We start from the raw sequence: 4,995 nt of genomic DNA, 5'->3' as shown, positions 1-4,995 counted from the left end.
CCGTTCCTCCTTCTTTCCTGCTGCTTCCCGAACTCTGTCCTTGGGCAAGTGCTGCCCTTTTAATCTCAGAGACTTGATTATTCTGAGGTGTGTGTGTCTCCCTGGTGCCGTTGTTCCCCATGTAGACCTGTCTATTATTGGGCTGAAGATTAAGCCATGGGGGCAAGTTCACTCAGATCTGAAGGGTATCTTTATCATATTGATGGATGTAGGAAAGAGAAAACCATTCAGTGGCTTGGATGTCCAGCGAACGTGGTATCACATCTTAGCCCTCCCTCTTCCCAGTTGTGTGTCTCTGAGCAAGTTCTTTCACTTCTCTGAAGCTCTATTGTTCATCTGTCAGTCGAGACAATTGGCACTTCCCTTCCAGGGATGTTGGGTCATTAGAGAAAGGATATGAGGAGGCTCGGGTAGGGTCTGGCACATGTGTGGTACAAAATGTAGAGACTGGGGATGATCGCCCCTCACTGATGGACTGAAAGGCTGTGATCTGTACAACAGCGGAATGCCACTTCTTTCTTCCTTGGAGCAATGGGTAGCTGGGAACTGTTGGCCTTTCTGATAGAAGCTGAGTGCTTAACCGCTATACCTCCATGGTCTAAAGTCGGCATAGGGTTACTAAACAAGTATTACCTGTTTACAGCCCTTGAAAAGTGTGACTAGGGTTGGTCTCACAATAGTCCCTCAAATTATAGAGTGCTGTGTCATTTAGGAAGAGACAAGACGGACGTGGGTGGGCAAAGAGGAAAAAGCAGGCATTCTAGAATAAGAGACTGAAATAAGAGTGGCTTGAAGTAGAATAAACATAGTCTGGGAGTCAGGGAGAGTCTGAAGCTTCTGGGCTCACCAAAACACTGAGATGAGGTCCTTCAGAGGTCAGAGGGTCAAATCCACCCAGGAGCCAGATGGCTGGGGAGACTTCAGGAAACAAGGAGGCCGTGAAACACATCACACCTAAAAGCACCCCAATTCACATGTTATGAGACCCTCTTCAGACTAATGAAGCATATAGGCCCCTGAGTCACAAGTTCAAAACCTTAATTTATTCCAAACAGAAGACAAGGATGAAACTCCAAGGTAGAGTGACTTTCTTAGAAGAATAAATGTTGAGTGAAGACTTAACGAGTGGCAGAGAGAGGATGAGGAGCCCTGGTAGTGTAGTGGTTACTCATTAGGCTGCGATCCACATGCTGGGCAGTTCGGAACCACCAGCTGCTCCTTGGGAGGAAGAAGGGTTTTTTTATTCGAGTCAACAGTGGCAGTCTCAGAACCCCAGAGGGTTCCACTAGAAGTTGGCATCTATTCCTTTACAGTGAGAGGGATGCCCTGGAGTTGGGGAACCAGTGCCAGTCCCAAAGGGCCTGGTGTATAGGCTTCATCTATAGCCTTCTCGTTTAGTCTTCTTAATGACTCTGTGAAGAAATGGTTTGGGTCACTGCATTGTAACGATAAGGAAACTGAAAAGTGGCAACAATTTTTTTCCACTATCTCACTGCTGGCCAATGACCCACCTCCACTATAGATAGTCAACATTTCCCTCTCATTGTGCCATTGACCCTCATGTTTCTATGGTGGTGTTCCCTCAGTGCTAGAGCTCAGAGAGTCCACTTAAATCTATTCCCTGGTGGCTTCCTGCCTCTGTCTAGGTAAGGCATGGGTGTGGACCACCCACTGACAGTTTTAATGAAAAGGAATAAGAACTAAGGCAGGCTTGTCGGGTACATTTGGAAACTTTGCGTCATCATCTAAAATAGGCTTAAGGGCAACTTGGCCCATGGGAAGCTGGCACAGCCCCAGGAGGTGTCTGGGTTACTTAGTCCTCTTGGATCACTTTGCATCCTCTGTGTTCCTTGATCATTTTTATTTCTCTGGATTACAGTGAACCCTGAGACACTGGGATGCCCACAGAGCTACCTGCTGATGTGCTTAAAACTTTTTAGCATTTCAGAAGGATTTTTTTTCCAGCCACCAGCTGCAATGGCTTAAGGCTCAGCTTTGTAGCAAGTGCTAGAATCCTCTGACCCTGCCTTGCCTGTCCAACCTCATTACCTTCCATCTCCTGCCCCACACAGGCACCATGCTCATACCCAAGCCCACATAGACGACTTAATGCTTTAGCAAGAATAATTGTGGTCTACCTCTTACCCATCATACTCCACAAAGGCTTCCCGTTGCATATGCCATTCCTACTTCCCAGAGAAATCAACAGAAGCATAGCTCTGAATTCTTTTAGTGCAGCATCCCTTCTTTTAAAGAAGCCCCCCACCCTCCCCTCAGGGAAGTCTGATGAAGGAGTCAATCAAGTGGTCCTGGCACTGCAGGTAACTTGGGGTGACCTAAAGGAGTACTCTATTCCCCTCTACCTAACTCCAGCCGCCCCCCACCCCAATGTGCCCATTGGTTTATTGGTTTGGGATGGATACAGAAGCTTTGGGGGTTCTGATATTGATGTTGGTGTAGAGTCTCATTCTGGGCTCAGAGTCCTATGCACCTGGCGCTGCTCAGAGCTTTTGCCCAGCCACATGGAGGTGCCTGTGTGGGAGTGAAGTCAAGATGCATCAAGCCGGAGAAGAAAGGGAAATGAAAAAGATGGAGAGTGAGGGAAGGCAAGAGACAGGAACAGACCCAATGAATTCATTTTCATCCTTATATCTGGCCATCCTAGAAGTGCGTTCTCTCCCTTGGATACCACAGTTAAGTAAGCCAATTGGTCAAATGAGTTATGCCTTTTAGCCTTAATTTTTTCCCCACTTGCAACCTGGAATCCTGATACTATGATGATCCAGACTTCATAATTTTACTTCTATTGTATCATTTAATCCTCCCAACAGTCCTCTGAGGTTTACATTACCTATTTTACTTTTTAGGAAACAGACTCAGAGACATGAAATCACTTGCTCAAAGCCATTACTGCTTCTCCTTCATTCCTCTCCTCCGAGAGACTTCACCATCTCACCTACTCCAGGTAGCCCAAGCATCACTTCCTCTGGCAAACCTTCCCTGCATCTTCTAAGCCGAGGTGAGGTGAACATTTCTTTATCTATCTATTCGATGCGCTTTAGGCATATAAGGGGGTTCTAAAAAGGTTGTGAAAACATTACATAATCTGAAAGTCATTTTTATAGTGACTTAGGTGGTTTCCAAAACAGATCACCAGTTTTACATTCAACAATTCATACACATTTTGTGTCAATTCAATGACTGCCATCCGCTCAATGTCCCTTCACACAGCTCATTTTCTCCATTAGTTTTCATTCTGTTTTTCTCAAATTCTTTGAAGTCCCCATGTGCATCCTGAACTGGTAGGACAGGCCAGGTCTTATGGCAATAGTATATGGCTTTTGAAGCATACAATATCTTATATTTCTAGGTTCTCATCTTTCAAACGAGGGTCTACTTCATTTGCTTGAGTCCCTCAAGTGGTAGGCTGGTAGAGGCTCTATCAGAACTCTGTCAAACATAAAATCCAAACCTACTACCACTGGTTCAATTCTGACTCATGGTGGCCCTATAGGAAAGAGAAGAACTCCCTTTGGGTTTCTGAGACTTTTAATCATTACAGGAGCAAACAGCCTCATCTTTCTCCTGCTCAGAACCCCATAATCACTGTGAATTGCCTACTGGCTCTTAAAGATTTTTGTCTGGAAGTAAGATTTTTGTCTGGATGTCATTTCCACTCATGTTTAATTGACTAATGTGAGTCAAATCAGCCTGCCACAGTCAAAGAGGAAGGGAAAATAGAATGTGCTTGGAAGTAGAAGCATCAGGGCATGTGTGAGGAGCCTTACATGAACATAGCCCCTGTGATATGATGAGCTCCAGGAGGAAAAGACTTGTCTTAGTAATTTTGGGAACCTTGCACCTGATGCGGAGACCACTACACAGCAGTAACTTTGTGAGAATGCATTCAACAAATCACAGCACCATCGTATTCTGTCAACTCTACAAATGCAGTCAGAGCATGCGTTGTCATTACCTGTGTGTCTTCATACCTGGTACCATGCTTGGCATCACTCAATAGGCTCACTAAATGTTTGTCCAAGGAATTATTTGGGGATTGGTACTATAGGATATCTGCTCAAATATCAATGGTTTTTTGCTTCTTCTTGTGAGTTGGGTATTGTTTTAGTGGTTACTTACAAGGCCAGAGAAACAAATATGGAATGTACTGAGGTCATATTTGAGAGAAAGGAAGGATGGAGGGAACTTCTCATCCTGGAGCAAAAAGAAGGTCTTGGACAAGCTGAATAGGAAGTAAATCAACTCCCAGGTGATTCCAAGTCTTAGTCGGGCCAATGCTAGAAATCAAAGTTTGCTTGTCTTAAATTGAGGGAGGGTAGAGAGCAAAGAGGCCAGGATGCAGAGGACCAAGGATATATGTGAAAAGCCCAAGATATTTGGGTACTCTTCTCCCCTTTTCCATATGTTCTTTCTCTGAAACCAGCTCTTGGCAGTAGGAGACAGCACCTGGAAACTAGAGCTTGTAAATTGCATCAGTGTGTGAATCTCTCTTGCTGTAACTTCCTTGAGGCCAAGGATTGTTTTTTCACCACTCGTTCTCCAGCATTATTGCCCATCAGAGGACATTACACACAGTAGTTACTCAGTACAGGTTAGTTGACTTGCACTGAATGGGCCATACAACTCCACAGAAAAGAGAGTAGACTATTCTTAGCCAAGTCAGAAATTAGGGTAACAGATAAAGCTAAGAAGCCTTATTAGCAATGTTATGATGATCTGGAAACATTACTGGGTCATCACCATCCTCAGGGAATGGGGGGGATCCTGATAGCTGGGACATCTAGACAAATAAAACTTAACCTCTTTAAGAGAAGCTGTGGTGCTGTAGGGATATGCTTTGGATATGCTAACCACAAGGCACGCAGTTCAAAACCATCATCCACTTTGTGGGAGAAAGATGAGGCTTTCTATTTCTATAAAGAGTTACAGTCCCTTCCCTTTCCCCACCTCTTCCCCAGTTGTCTACCATGTGCA

This window comes from Echinops telfairi, unplaced genomic scaffold (assembly GCF_000313985.2).
Source record: "Echinops telfairi isolate 266 unplaced genomic scaffold, ASM31398v2 ScPeMD7_7410;HRSCAF=8448, whole genome shotgun sequence".
Lineage (NCBI taxonomy): Eukaryota > Metazoa > Chordata > Mammalia > Afrosoricida > Tenrecidae > Echinops > Echinops telfairi.
This window is presented reverse-complemented; position numbering follows the sequence as displayed.